The sequence below is a fragment of the Podarcis muralis genome, chromosome 1, assembly GCF_964188315.1.
Source record: "Podarcis muralis chromosome 1, rPodMur119.hap1.1, whole genome shotgun sequence".
Lineage (NCBI taxonomy): Eukaryota > Metazoa > Chordata > Lepidosauria > Squamata > Lacertidae > Podarcis > Podarcis muralis.
The window spans coordinates 97,375,658-97,392,605 of NC_135655.1; positions in this window are offsets into that span (position 1 = coordinate 97,375,658).

Genomic DNA, 16,948 nt, shown 5'->3' on the forward strand with positions numbered 1-16,948 from the left:
GCCGGGGCGTATTAATGAACGCAGTTGGGAGCAGGGTGGGAAGTGTGTGAGGCGGCCGGGGGGGGGGGGCGGTTCTTGGTCCTTATGGGGACCCCTTGTGGTAACACGTCTTTGGGCGAGCTCCCTTGCAGAGGGAAGAAAACCTTCCCAGCAAGGGGCAGAGGGTTGCCTTCGGTGTGCCAGGTGGTTGGTCCCACCTTGTCTCCACCCAGGAAGGAGCAGAAGGGCACTGCCAGAAAAAAAAAGGGGCAGCCAACTCTGCCCGTTTGCCAACCCAGGGAGGGAGGCAGCTGAAGTGGGCAAGGCAGCAGTTCAGCGGGAGAGTTCCTGCCTGAAACCCTGCAGAGCTTCCGGTCAGTAGGCAATAATGAACCAATGGTGCTGACTCAGCATGAGGCAGCTTCCGGTGTTCAGGTGTCGCTTCTTCTCATCACCAGCCTCTTTGGCTCTGGGATGGTCTGCCTGCTGGCTCTCTCTGGGCAACCAAGTTAGGGAGAATTAGATGCAGTTCTCACAACTGCGCCTTCCATGCAGAGGCAGCGCTAGTGAGCAAGAGGATGTATCAACTTCCCTTTATACACCTCCTTTTTTCCCTTTGGGCACTGTGCTGGTGGTAGTTGAATGTACCATCTTGAGAAGGGGTGGATGATCACCAAGGGAACAAAGGCATCTTTCAACCTCTGTCTCTCTGCCTACACGATGCCATGGTACCCAGTTCTCCACATGTGGAGCCCAGAGGGTGAGAGGAAGAGCAAGCTGATGGAAGTTACAGTGCTTCTGTAGAGCAACTTTGCCGGCTTCACTTCTCCCCACTATGCCAACCAATGAGGCAGAGGAAGGCGGAAAGAGAGGTGTCTGCCTCTGATGCTGAACTTGCCAGTGAGAAAGCGGAGACATGTCCGACTGCTGTTGCTCTGCAGAAGAAGCTAAGTTCCTCTGTGGAGCTTGAGACATTACTTAGAGTAAACCCACTGGAATAAATGGGCATGACTAACTTCAATCTATTGATTTCATTGGGTCTACTCTGAGAATGAATGAGTTGGGTGCAATCCAGAATCTGCATAGATTTTCTAGAAAAGTTTCATGAACAGCATATTTGCCAACTCATATTTAAGCTCAGCATCCTTGTGGATTTTCAATTAGAATCTAACCTTTTCTACATCTGTTTCTCAGAGGAATCATTTTAAATATATACCGGTATATATCTGTATAGGGCAAGTGAATTGGACCAGTATCTTATCATGTGCTTTCACAGATACCTGCTTTATTTTAAGTCTGTTACGTAGAATGAAAAATGTTCCTAGACCAGGGCAGTTCACAAGTTGCCCTGCTTCAATTAGACTCTGGAGGTATTCTAAACAAAAAATAGCTGTCACCTAAGGTAAATTGTGTTCTCTCTAATCAAGAATGTATTTGTGGTCTCTAAAGCATTTTTTCAAGAACACTTAAATACCTTTCCACTGTTGGCACAGACAAGGAGAAAATCAGAGGGAATCATATACACAAATTGTTTCTGCAAGGAAACATATTACCTCAGTAGAAGACAAGTGAATTAATATGGGACTAGATTAAGCAGGAGTTAGTTTTGCCTTAAGAAGTATGTGCAAGTACATTAATAAAACAAGAAGGGAAGACAACCCTGAACAGAATCTTTAAAGAAAAACGGAATCTGTAAGTTTGCATTGTGATGTGCAGCCACCTGTCAGTACATCAGAGACAAGGAATGATGGGCAAAGAATATGAGTGAGTCTGATGTAACTGTGCAGAACATTCATTTGGACAGGACCTTCTTTAAATAGATCAATGTTACGTCTTGCCAACTTCATTACTTGAGTCTAGTCTGGTGGCTGCATTGCCTAAAACCAATTGTACATATTTATTCCTCCTAAGTCCTAGTTTACTGGCTTTACCATGTAACCATTAATGCATTTATTAAGTACCAGTAATAAAAGCATCAATGAGTTTTTCCTCATTTAGAATGTTTATGGAGCGTAGGAATCCTTATATAACAGGGGGATATATGTATATATAATTTTAGATTGTCCAAAAGAATACATATTACTGATGTTGCACTGGTGCAGAAAATAAAGCTTCACACTTAAAATTTAATACCCTTCCCAGATTGCACCATAATCCATCTAGGGCAGCATTTTCCCCCAACTTTGGACAGCCAGCTGCTTCTGGGAAACTTATTTATCTAGAGGAATGTTTAATCCACCATTCAAATAATTTCCATTACTGCTTATAATGCAAGACCAACATTTTAAAAAGCAGCAATCAAAACATAAAAGGCATCTGATTCTAAAAGTAACAGAGAAGCATAACATCATCACCAGAGCTAAAATTAATTCACATTGCAATCATATGTTTAGGATTGTTCAGTTAGAAGAAATGCCCATTCTGATCAATGGTGCTTACTCCCAAGTAAGTATACATTGGATTGCAGCCTAAATTTAAAGCTAAAATGCAGGGGGGGGGGATTATTTCTTTGCTTGGCAAAAAAAATGACATCAAGGTAGGCACTACGCAAGTCTCTGTACATGCTTTCCGCAGTACAGCCCTGCTAAGAAGATCACCTTCTTAGTAGCCAGCCAATGTATTTCAAATCCCAGAGGATGGCATCTGTCGAAGACCTTAGCTGTATATGAGATACATGTAGACAGAGGGGCTGCTTCAGGTAACCTGGTCACGAGCTGTGAAGAGCTTTAAAGGTCAAACTAGTATAACAACAACAACAACAACAACAACAACAACAACAACAACAACAACAACAACTATTTATACCCCACCCACCTGGCTGGGTTTCCCCAGCCACTCTGGGCAGTTCCCAACAGAATAATAATAATAATAATTAATAAAGTGATAAAACATCAAACATTAAAAACTTCCCTGAACAGGGAATTGAGCTTAGAAATTAACAAGGAGCAAGTACAGTCAGCAAAACACCAGTGTAATATGATCATAACTCCTGGTCCCAGTTATCTATTTAACCAATATGGTTTGAATTAAATTGTTTCTAAATCATCTTCAAAAGTATACACACTTAAAATCTGGGCTTTTTTTCAGTGGGACGTCACCAAAACTAAGCTCCAAAACCTCTCAGGTGGGTGCCATTGCCATTCTAAGAGAATAAATCTGAATCCTCATGAGAAGTATTATTATATTATTTTCAGAAGTCATACTTTTCATACATTATTATTTGTAGGATTTATTTCTAAGCTAAAGAGCTTTAGAAAGTGGCTGCAGAGAATGTGTAATGTGGGTGCCAAATATATACAGTGGTACTTCAGGTTACATACGCTTCAGGTTACAGACTCTGCTAATCCAGAAATAGTACCTTGGGTTAAGAACTTTGCTTCAGGATGAGAACAGAAATCGTGCGGCAGCAGGAGGCCCCATTAGCTAAAGTGGTACCTCAGGTTAAGAACAGTTTCAGGTTAAGAACGGACCTCTGGAATGAATTAAGTACTTAACCCGAGGTAAAAAGGTAAAGGTACCCCTTGCCGTACGGGCCAGTCGTGACCGACTCTAGGGTTGTGCGCTCATCTCACTTAAGAGGCCGGGAGCCGGCGCCGTCCGAAGACACTTCCGGGTCACGTGGCCAGCGTGACAAAGCTGCACTGGTGAGCCAGCACCAGTGCCGCACACGGAAACACCGTTTACCTTCCCGCTATAAAGCGGTACCTACTTGCACTTAGGGGTGCTTTCGAACTGCTAGGTGGGCAGGAGCTGGGACCGAACGACAGGAGCTCACCCCGCCATGGGGATTCGAACCGCCGACCTTACGATCAAGTCCTAGGCACTGAGGTTTTACCCACAGCGCCACCCGTGTCCCTTAACCCAAGGTACCAATGTATATAAGCTAATTATTGGATTAAGGAGAGGCTGCTCTCCACCAGTGGAAAAACCAGTAAGAGTTAATTCACTATGGTAAAATAGATCCTGGCCCAGTGCTGTCACAAAGAGTGTCCCCACTTCTTGCTGTGTATAAGGAGGAAAGTAAACAATATGCACCCCTTTCTTATTACCCTGTCTTTGGCAACGTATGCATGTGTCCACATGTGCCTGGAAAACAGTTAACTCAAAGCCAGCAACATCTACCACAGCTTAGCAAATCCTCAGAGTACGTTATTGGTTTTGTTCATTGGAAAGTGCCTCTGACCAAAGAAACTGTGTACCTGAGTGCTGGCTCAGTGATAAATCATAATTGCCACCGTTGTAGCTCCATAATTAGTGGCAACTCTTATAGCTTCAAATGGCAATCTCATCAAGTCTGAAACCAGAAGATTAATTTGATGTTTGGAAGAATAGAGAAATGGCAACATCTACAATTCTCTTACAATTGATGATGTTCTATTATGTGCATAATACCTGCACTTCCAGGGGAAAGAGACCCTAGTCAAGGTGTACTGATTTAGGGTAGGATAGCTGTAAATAGATGCAGTTGGAAATAGACAGCAATGGTAGTACATATATATAGGCGTGTGGCAAGTAAATGAATTTGTGAGGGACCTTGACTATGGGTAGTCAAGAGGAGATGCCCCTTTCCTGTGATCTGAATCGTATGATTAATAAGTCTTTAGAATAACTGTATCTGTGGCTGTCTTACTAATTCTGTTTAGTGGGTAGCTATTGTTATAAACAGCTAGGCCTCTGTGTTGGAATGCCTAGGAATTCCAAAGGATATTTCATCTTTCATTTTTTAAAAAAAGTTATTAATTGTACATATTCATTATGGATGTTTTTAATGGTTTGATGGAATTATTTCATTGCATACGTATCTTAATTATGTGTTGATATGTTTTTAGAATTTATTTCACATTTGTAAACTACTTAGGAGTCATTTCAGCAAGTAAAAAGTATATAAATTAATATAACAAGAACAGTATTTGTTTGACCTAAGATGCTGTAATTGTTATAACACATGCAAAAGAAGGGCATAACAAAATATTGTTAAAATACAGCATTGTCTTTCACTTTATTCTTGAATATAGCCAGGAGCAAGGCTTCAAAGCATGCCCAGGATCTTTCCTACACCCAGTAATGTCAGAAATGGCATCCTTAGATCCTTTCTCCTATATTGGTATGTCCCCCTGTCCATGTGCCTCCTTCACTGCTATTATGTCAGGCATTAAAAGAGATATACCTATAGCCCAACACAATACATTCTTTCAGGGCACATTATTTTCACAGCACTCCACTGAACAAATATCATAGGTCCAGCATATCTGAAATATTGATCTGCCATTTTTAGTAGCAATTTCCAATGGTTTTGGAAACCACTCACCTTTCATCCCAAAGCTACAAAACACTCCTTAGGAATCTGTATGTTTGGAACATGGGGCGAGGAATCTAATTCACTTTGGGCCAACCTATGTGCATACAGGCCTTGACTGCATGATTGATTTCTGACTTTTACCTGAGCTAGTAATAGCAATGTGAAATTCAAGTTCCCTGATGTATTTTATACATGTAGACCCTAATCAAATGTGGAGGGTTGGGGATGTTGAAGTCTGCTCAAGTGCACTGAAAGCACAGGTTGGGAAGGCATGCTCATGGTCTCCATATATATGGGATGGATGCGATACAGGTATTTATCAACTTGACCTAATGTAGAATAATTTCCCCCCTTTCATTTCCCAGCAAACTTCCAAATTCAAGAAGACAGGGATCCTATTTGAAACAAATTTAAATGTAGTTCCTCATTTTATTTTATTTTTATTTGTTTAAGGTACCAGTGAATTCTTGAGAGCTACACCTGCCTTGCAAATACCACAGATTGCAGGACTGCAATAAGAATGTCCAACTTAATTACTCCACAGGCTTCATGTAACTAAGCAGAGGAACACACCACACATGCACTGTTTTCTTTCTTAAACAGAGAAAACACTAAGACTGAATTTCATTTTTATATTCAACTGGTATTTCCCTACATTGTTGTTTTCATTGCAAAGGAAAATAGTAATAATGTGTTACATATACACCATGAGATACCTATACCCTTTCACATAACTCCATTTCTCTTAAGAGCATTGCAGGGTTTCGTTTTTTAAAATAAAAATAAAAAGTTGCACAAGGAGGTGGGAAATACCGTAATGGAAGAGGACAATATGTCATTTCAGCTTCCCCATAGCAGAAGGGATCACTATTTTATGGACCATTTCATCAAGGCTGAAGCAGAATAGATTCAAGAACTAAACCAAGTATGACCATGTTGCTGGGCTACAGCTCCAAACATGCCTGACCATTGACCACACTGGTGATGATGGGAGTTGGGAGTCCAACAACAGGTAGAGCATCACAGATTCACCACCCCTGTACTAACCATGCCTGTTTCTTCCTTGGATGGTGCCAACTGCTTCTTCCCTCCAAATGGATTCCAGCCCTGTTGTCATTCTGGGATATCGGAACCCGTATGGGGATTCCAGTGCATAGTAAAGTATGTCCTTCTTTAAGCCTCTGACATGTCAAAACAATGTTTCTGAACTGAAAATAAAGTGACAGGATATGCAAGACATTTAAAGTATTTCTTATGTTTTCTTATGTTTTGTTCCCACACTTCAGCCAAAAAAGGCTCCTAGAGTGCTTACAAGCATTAGCATTAAGATAGTCCCTACTCTCAGGCTTACTATCTATTACAGTGGTACATTGGGATGCAAACAGGATCCGTTCCGGAGCCCCATTCGCATCCAGAAGCAAATGTAAGTAGCGGTGGCACATCTGCACACGAGTGCGCCTCTTCTGCACATGCATGTGACGTCATTTTGAGCGCATGCACGAGCAGTGAAACCCAGAAGTAACGCGCTTCATTACTTCCGGGTTGACGCAGAGCGCAACTCGAACGCACTCAACATGAAGCATATTCAACCCGAGTTATGACTGTATATAGAATACTATATAGAGGTACTTTGGGAGGCTATTAATTCTGGAACGGGATAAAACTTCATGGTGCAATTTATTTTCCTGCGTTTCAATGCACTGTAGGACAGAAGTACTGACCAGACAGTACTTTAGGGTCATTTCAATAGCGTAACTGAAATGGTTAAATTAATAAATGTGCAATACTACCAAAACCCCCCTTTTTTCTTCCCCATAATTCTAGAGGGAGAACAGTTTTATTGCATGTATACATTTAACCTGTTTTTCGTTTTCTTTTAAATAGCTCGCTGATATATTACATGATGTAATACAGTGTGGGGGTATTCATGTACTTATTTGAAATAGATTGTAACAGAACTTATGCATTCTTTTGTCTTTTTTTATTTTATTTTCAACAGGTGAACAATAAATTGAGCAAATTGACCCACTAAGCCTAAATAGGCTTTGTGTTTAGGATTCACACTGTGCAAGCATCATCACACCAAACGGAGTGAATGTTTACTTGGTTAAAAATGATGCTATCTGAGGAAAGGCTGGCTTCATCCCCTTCAACGTGCTGCCCATCTGACAGTCCAAGACTCTGTGATTCTGCTGATCCTTAGGATGGAGAAATTTGAAGACAGGTGGCACCACCAGCTGTTTCATCACATGGTGGGTAACATCACCATAACCCTGGAACATAGATGCATTTCTCCATAAACTGGAGTCCACAAAACACTATTAATCAATTTCTGAGTTGTAAGAGGGAGGGAAGTTTTGGTTCGGGGGAGATGTTATGGAATCTTGGATCGTCAGGAAGACACGAGGAGAATTGCTCATGTTGTTGTAGGAGAGAGAGAACAAATACTTAACCAACAGGCAGGTAAAGGGGTGCAAGAGTAAATGGTTGATCACCCGACACAGCGGCACAGCTAGAGAGCTAGAAAGAAGATAAAAGTGCTGGTGTTTTTCAAGTAGGTGATTACAGCTACAGTTTTGGTATACTGTATCACCATTGACTTAAAGAATGTTGCATTTAAATCAGGAGTTTACAAAAATTCCATATTTGAGAAAGAGAAATAAGAATGTTGATAAGCTGTGCATGTACTCACTGGAAGTTTTGTTCACTGAAAGTCTGAACATGCACCCAGAGCGGAATATAGCCATTTCATCATTTGCATAAACACACACTTTTCTGGGGACGTGGGTGATGCTGTGGTCTAAACCACTGAGCCTAGGGCTTGCTGATCAGAAGGTCAGCGGTTTGAATCCCCGCGATGGGGTGAGCTCCCATTGCTTGGTCCCAGCTCCTGCCAACCTAGCAGTTCAAAAGCACGTCAAAGTGCAAGTAGATAAATAGGTACTGCTCCGGTGGAAAGGTAAACAGTGTTTCTGTGTGCTGCTCTGGTTCGCCAGAAGTGGCTTAGTCATGCTGGCTACAAGACCCAGAAGCTGTACGCCGGCTCCCTCGGCCAGTAAAGCGAGATGAGCGCCGCAACCCCAGAGTCGTCAACGACAGGACCTAACGGTCAGGGGTCCCTTTACCTTTACCTTTACACTTTTTTAGTTGGCACACAAATGTGCTTTATTGATGTTACCACATTGGAAGTGGCAAAAGTCATCTTTTCTTAATCCCATCATTACCTATGATGAGTTAACCAATCTGGTACTTGATGGCTACTACTATTATTGCAGTGTGGAGTTATTTTTCATTTCTTGCCTTCATGTGTGGAAATTAATTCTGTTACTCTATCTGCCAATAGTTGAAAATCCCAGAGGGACAGATCCCTACACCAAGGATGGAGCTGTCACCACTATTGCTGGCTATGTTGCTGGGGCTTGGTGGCTGCTGTTGTTCTTGTTGACTGTCTAGCCCACATACTAGATTCCCCATGCATCCTGTTTATAGAGGGAGGTTCGGACAATAGCATTAAAAATATGATGGGTGGCTAAAAGAATAGCAACCACACCTGCAAGAATAATAATCTCTCATGCCAATTTATATATATATATATTTTAAAAAAATAATTCTACATTTTCAGAAAGCTCTACAGTTTGCACAAACCTATTGCTAGTTACTAGCATATTGAGACTCATAATAGTATGACACCTTCTTGAAATATAGGAATATTTAATTAAATAAAGACTTGGTTCAAAGCTAAAATATAAAAACTATTGCACCAGAATGCTGTTACAAAACAGAATAACTTTCTAGTGATAATCTCGAAATGTGGTGAGGGTTGAAGGTCTTTGCAAAACTGGAAACAATTATACTTAACCCAGAAGGAGGAGGAGGAGGGGGAGGAGGGGGAGGAATGTCTCCTTTTTGATACTGAAATAAATTAGTATATAATCTAAAAAAGAAATATATTAGCAGCATGTGATGAATCAGGAACAATAGTTAACACTAGTAAAATGACCAGGTCCGGATAATAGAATCATAGAATTGGGAGGGACCACAAGAGTCATCTAGTCCAACCTCTTGCAATGCAGGAATCTTTTGCCCAAGGTGGGGCTCAAACCCACAAACCTGAGAGTAAGAGTCTCATGTTCTACCGCCTGAGCTATCGCTTCAAAGAACAACAACCCTGGCTTTGTGAGATCAATAAATATTTGTTTTCACACCACCAGAAACAGCAGCTGATGCAAGGGTCAGTGTGGTTTCCCCCTGTAAAATAGGTAAACTATTTTTGAACCAAAGGGAGGTTACTGAAGCAGTTTGTTTTACTGGAAGAATGAAACTTCCTTCCTAAGCTGCATCTCTTTGGATTCCAGACTGCATCTGTTAACTTAATATAGGGAATTTGCAATAACTTTCCTATGTATTTCAAGCATACATGATTGTTGATTTCGCTGTAGCAAAATAATACTTGAATACATGAAAATGATTTGTAACAAAGCAGTTTGGTGATGTGCTGCATCCTTGGATCATTGCTAAGTACAAATAGAGATGAATGTGTCTGGTGACATTCATCACAACAGCAGTGATACTGTTGCTTTCCCTGTTAGATAAATACAAACATCTTGAGCGCTATCTGCTGCACAAAGGCGGTATTACCTAGGAAGACAGAGGGAAAGAAAGCACTAGCCTATTATAGAGCAGGCTTTATTTCCAAGTAACAGATAAGATAGGAAGCAGGCTCAAATGCATATTATACAATTAGAAAGTGGGTGGGGAGGGGAGAGAGATTACAAAAGCTGCGTTCAGATGATCCATTAAGAGAGAGTTTTTTAAAATGCTAGTCTCATATGCCATAATTTAAAGGAAAAATGAATTCCCTCCATTGCCTTTTAGAGGAACAATAGGGTTTAAACTAGTTATATCCTATTAAACATGATCATTCCCAATTTAAATAGCATTAGATTTGTCACACAGTAGTGATCAAAATTTGTCCTAAAATCATACTTTCTGAGATTAACTAAAATATAATGTTCGTATATACCCTTTGGAGATATAAGGGGAAAGCATTATGCGCAGACAGTATTATTGCTATTTCTATTGACCCTAAACAGTGTATTAATAAAAGACGTGCAGTGCAACCCAATACATAACTACTTAGAAGTAAGCCTCACTGAATGCAACAGGACTTGCTCTCAGGCATGTGGGTATAGGAATGCAGCCTTAAATTACATTTAAACATAGTAATTCCCTACTATGTTCACCCTTCACCCACACAAGCCACATAAATAATACCATGCAAATCATGCCAGTCCTAGCACCTCTTTCTCCATCAACAGTGGGCATAAATCACATAGTATAATGCATGGATCTCAATTTACTACATTTGAAGTGCAGTGCTTTCCCATTTCCTAAGTAAAAGTTATATGGCTATACTGCCCTTGTGGTTTTCCATAAGGAAGAATGCAGGAGCAGAAGTCTGTGTGGTATTGTATAGCATGAAAGTGGATTCAAGTGTGGAGGAAGGCACAGGCAGGTGAAGGAAGGGCATAGAACTGGTTACACCATTATAACCAATAGCCCCAAAGTCATAGAGAGCATTGGTACTCCGGTGCACTCAGGGAGCTAGTCGTATGAGGAAGGTGCAAAGGTGGATGTTACATGTGATGTAATGCCCACGCCTACAAAAGGATCAGGGCCATGGTATTTCAACTGTACTTTATATTTCCTCATTCTGTTGACTGAATAAATAATTGCATATGCAATACTTAAAATGGCTCTCTTCCATTGTCTCCCATTCTTTATCCCAAGTGAATAACATCTGTGTGCCCAAGAAGTGGAGCCACATCAAGCCAAGGTCAAGTCCCAGCAAGACAAGAGCAGATGAAACAAAGAGGCAATATAGGTGAGGCATAGCAGAGGTCAAAGATCAACAAGCAACAAAGAAAGGTGGATAGCACCATGGATAGCTCCAAGTGGAGCTTGGGCTGTAAGTCAAGTGAGGATGGCAGGAAGCCACACCAAGTCTCACTTGTTTTAAACTGAGTTCATTTTTCCTTTTAGTGTTGTAGACATCTGTTACACATAGAAGCGTGTTTGCTTTAAAACATCAAAAGCATCCAATTAAAACAGTGCAGAATTCTGTCTCCAAGGGGGAACTGCTTTCCCCTTGTAACAACACCCAGTGGCACATTGCCTGTGTAGTAGCTGGTATTTTAACAATTGATGCAACTTTATAGTGCTCCTAAGAAGACCTTGAGATGTGGGTGGCACTGTGGTCTAAACCACAGAGCCTAGGACTTGCTGATCAGAAGGTCAGCGGTTCAAATCCCCGCGATGGAGCGAGCTCCCGTTGGTTGGTCCCTGCTCCTGCCAACCTAGCAGTTCGAAAGCACGTCAAAGTGCAAGTAGATAAATAGGAACCGCTCCGGCGGGAAGGTAAATGGCGTTTCCATGCACTGCTCTGGTTTTGCCAGAAGCGACTTAGTCATGCTGGCGACATGACCTGGAAAAAACTGTGGACAAATGTCAGCTCCCTCGGCCAGTAAAGTGAAATGAGCGTTGCAACCCCAGAGTTGTTTGCGACTGGACTTGACTGTCAGGGATCCTTTACCTTTTTTTTTAAAGAAGACCTTTAGGTGAGGTTAGCCCAGGGTGCTGGGAAGTGAACTGCCTGTGAGATGAGAGGTTTGGAGGCAAATCAAAGATGTGAGCAGACAAAACTTTATGAGCAAATAAAACCCTTTGAAAACGCAGGCTTCCTAACCAGATATGCTGACCCAGCTTTGAACAGAGTGCTTAGAATACGCTCCTAATTAAAAGTGAAATGGATGCAATAATGGTAATCAATGCATTCAAAGCTGTTCTATGAGCATGAAAGGAGAATAAAAAGGGAAATATAGGAAAGGTAATGACCAGTCAGCTGAAGCTTAGTATTGGGGAAACTACTTGAGCAAATAATAAAGAAATTGATTGGAGTATTTTAGGACCATCTGATGACCAACATGCAGACTTAGTTTCAAAGGAATAGAATACATCAGTAAGAACTATCACCCTCCTTTAAGACTAATTAACAGGGTCAGAGAGCCTAACTCAACAGGGTAATATTGTTCACGTTATTTAGGCATATTCCACAGATCCCATGTAGAATCAGAGGTTGACAAAGGAGAGTATTGCACAAAGGAGAGTCTTTGTAGTTTTTCAGGTTCTATCTGATCCTTGTTTGGTTATATTCTGTTACGTTTATTTGTTGGTTTTAAAATGCATTGATGTGTTGTGAATTAGTTTTAGTCACAATTTTGTATACTGCCCCAGAATCTGAGGGAAGGTGGTTAAGAAGTATTTTAATTAGATGAATAAACAACATTTCATTTTATTTAGTAATAAAAGGGGGGCTGGGTTTCTCTGTAAGTTTTCCTTTATCTTCAGTGCATACACACACATACTGAAGTGCCTACATACATACTGTGTGTTGATACTCCAGCTGCTGGACCATTTTCTGTCCAAATTGCTGGCATGGGAATCACTCATGAACATACAAAAGTCTCTTCTACCTATATATGTGAAGCAGATGCTCATGTGAGGGGGCTGGAGCAGGATCATGCCTGCTGGCCAGACTCCTGATAGATGCATGTTTGTTATCAATGAGAAAGGGATCTTCATACATGCAGGTACACGATCGTCAGGCTTGTTTTTCCATGCTGCCAGTAAACCAGATTTGCTCAGGCTTCTCAATTACAAGAGAAATCTCTATGCATCTACAGCAGTATTTGTTCTGGCTCTTTTCTTCTTTTTTACTAATTCCTAGTGCACAGCCAATAATGCTGTGGCCAGCAGGTACATTTAGCACTGACAGAGGCATGGCCAGAGGTCATGGTCCCACCTCTCCTATTCTCTGGGCATGTGGGGTGGAGCTGAACAATGCCCTCTCCAAGCCTTCTGCTCTTCCCATGTTGTTGAAAAACTAATGCTATCGCCACTGATCACTGGCTATTCTTTTTGTGACTGATGGAAGCTGGAGTTGAACAACATCTGGTTGACACCAGGTTGAAGAAGGCTAATCTTGCCTAATCCAGTGTTGCAAACCTCAACTGGCAAAACAGACTTTGCATGGTTTCAGACAGAAGCGTTCCTCAGTACAGCAAGATGGATGTTCATAGATCCCTATGCTTGCAGAGCATGAGCGGAACATCTGAACAATAATCTTTCAAAAACCAAAGGGCTGTATTGAACTGAATAGTCACACGACTATAGGAGAAAGCACAAGGAATCCTGCTAGCATAACAGGGCTTTCTCTCCTACCCCATGCACCAGGGGGGAGTCAGGAGAACCCCCAGATCAGTGCATGGGGGGAGAAGACATTGATTTCCTCCTGAAATGTTGAGACTCAGCCAGGGTTACTGTGGGATTGCATGTGCAGATTTTGCTACATTTAAGATGCAAAAGTACCACCATAGTCTTCTTCCTCCATGTATTGCTTCCATAGGCCCAAAGGAAGTTCTGGGATGAAATCTGGCAGAAGTAAACCTTCATCTCCTGTGGAATATTGAAATTGAAATACTTTATTGTCACTTGTACAACTTGTATATAGTGAGATTACACAAGCACCCCCCACTCAGCTCTCTTAGTCTTAATTCCCCTCGTTTACTCGAAAGTCAGTTGCCCTGTTGTTATCTTTTCATTCATTCAGCAGCCTAACAGCCCATGAATAGAAGCTGTTCTTTACCCTGTTGGTGTGACTATTCATGCTTCTATATCTTCTGCCCAAGGGCAGGAGATCAAGAAAGTGCCAGCCAGGGTGTGAATCATCCCTGAGAATTTTCCTCACTCTCCTGAGGCAATGTTCTTCCGTGATGTCATCCAGTGGATTCACGGGACAGCCCATAATATCTTGTGCTGTATTCACCACCCTCTGTAGGCACTTCCTATCAGTTGATGTCAAACCAGCGTACCACACCTTGATGCAGTATGAAAGGATACTTTTTATTGTGGACCGGTAGAAGGGGATCATCAAATGTTGATTGACATCGTTCTTTCGCAATACTTGGGGGAGATGGAGTTTCTTTTGGGCTTTCTTAACCACCTGGGTTGTATTGATTTTCCAAGTAAGGTCTTCACTGAGATAAACTCCTAGGAATTTAAAGGAAGAGACTCTCTCCACACAGTCCTCCCTAATGTACAGCGGGGCTAGTTCTCTCTTTCTCCGAAAGTCCAACACCATCTCCTTTGTCTTGCTGATACTAAGGTGCAAAAATATGCCTATTTTTGTTTCGCTCACCATCTTTGGTCTTCCGTATGTTCTCTTTTTGCACACAAAAATAAGAAGTCATTCTTCTCTCCTTATAAAAGACAAAGCCTTCATCCTACTCCTCCTTCTGCTGCAATACTGGAGCCAATTAAGTTTTCATCCACACTAGGAGCAGACAAGCTTGTGAGTTGCAGTTTATCAGCAGGGAAGTAACAAATTACCAGTTTGGCTTGACTATAGAAATGCAGGAGATATCCTAAACTGGCATGCTCGTTACTGGTCCCTGCTGGGCTTACATTTCCCTCTCTCTACATCATTCATCAAAACTAAATGTAAGTGCTTTGATACTATTAAATGGAGAAAATTAATTTATAGAAAAGGTAACAGGCAAACCGGCTTAATTAAAGTACTTGAAAGGTACACTGATACCCTACCGCTAACTCACATCACTCCTTATGCAGCTGCATGAGTTATATATATATATATGTAAGTTTTTTTCAAATTATGTCAATGTAAGAGAAACTTCTTTTAAAAATTTACTGAGTCTTAGCACTTTGGGGAAATGCTTCATTACAAAGGATTCTTTACAGAAACAACCTGGTGAGAAAACCCAGTACAGAATACATTCTGTTCACAGATTCTGCCTCTTTCTTTATTTTTAAAGAGAAGCTTAAGTTGTGGTTATCGGGGCAGCTCACCACAAATCAGACCAGTGTGCTCTACTTTTTATGAATTTAATCATTGAATTTATTTATTAAATGAATTTTAAGGCACACATGTTTTCCTACACTCATATTTTCTTGACACTTTTTTTAAAAAAATGTGCCATATGGAGTGGCTCTAGAAAAAGATAATGTGCACAAACGTATAATAGGAATTTATATGAAAAATAATGTTTGCATGTGTTTGTAAATGGGTACAAGAGAGGAATGGGCATAAACTGGTATAAGATAGGGATGGGCAGATCTGTCAGTTTTGGTTTCTCTCAGTTACACATCTTTCCAGTCTTAAGCCCCTCCACATTTCCACATCAAACTGCATATTTTTTTAAGCTAAAAAGAAAAACAATCACAATTTTAATGTGATTTTCTCCTAATATTCATACGTTTGTAAACAAGTTTGCCTAATATAATCATTTCCCCCTTTTTTGTCTTTTTGCAAATGTTTTTGTGGGTTGTTCAAATGGTGCCAAAGTGATAGTTCCATTAGTTGAAGCTCTATATAGATTTCTGGCACAGAGTTATTAGGAAGCTGCTATATACCAAGTCAGACTATTGGTTCATGTAGCTCAGTAATGTCTACATTGACAGGCAGTGGCCTTCCAGGTTTCAGACACATTTCTGAACCTGGGCCCTTCTGTACGCAAAGCATAGGAACACAGAAACACAGGGAGCTGATATACACATTAATCCAGCTAGCCAATATTCTCGACATGGACAGGGACTTCTCTGGAGCTTCAGATGAGAAATTCCCAGCCCCACCTGGAGATACCAGTGATTAGGCCGGGGACATTTTCCATGCAAAGCAGATGCTTTACCACTGAGCTGTACAGTCCTTATTTTACTAGCTGTGTGTGCCTGTTTTCAGCTTTGTATCAATTCCTTTTACTTTCTTCTGCTGCTGTTCTGCTGAACTACAGCAATGGCTTATCCTAGCACGAAAAGAGGAGCAAAGCTTCACTGCAAAATCGTAGCTGGCTGCGAGGACAACACAGTAACTGGCTTGTTACTCCTGTGAGCTCTTAGTGGCAACTTGAGCTACAGTAAAAAAAAGAAGATCTTTGTTGGGCAGCTCTTATCTGTCGGATAGTCACTAGAACACTGTGATATAGTTGGTGCAATGTGTTCTAGCGATTTCCTATATTTAATGCTAAATATATAAGATGAAAGAATTATAGCCAATAACACAGGCTTGCAGAGGCTAAATTTGTCAGCAGCTATTAAGGGTTCTAGCCAGTCACTCCCAGAGTGAAGTAGATGTTTTCCAATTGATTTCTTCTCACATGACAGAACAAAGTTTAGTTGCACTCAAAACGTCGAAAGCGAACATTATCGTTTCAGGCGACCTGGCAAGTTAAGAACGAGCCATTTAAAATCTCTTAATTGTTCTAATAAGAGGGTTGCATTTGATTTTACGTCTTCAACAATAACTTGCTTTTTACATTGTGTGCCCAGCGAAGGCAGGCAAATTGACATTTTATTGTCTTCTCTCTGATCTAGTAGAGAAGTTGGAGCTGCGTGTGTGGTAAGGGACACACACAGACACACACACACACACACACACACACACACACGTTATTCCTAATTGCATCAGAAGGGTAGAGCTTCTTTTGCATGAAGTTAGGAGTACCTGGTGGAGGCAACATACCTTCCCAGGTTCACTGGCAGCTTTTTAAAATGCTAAGCACTGAAGAAGAAGAAGAAGAAGAAGAAGAAGAAGAAGAA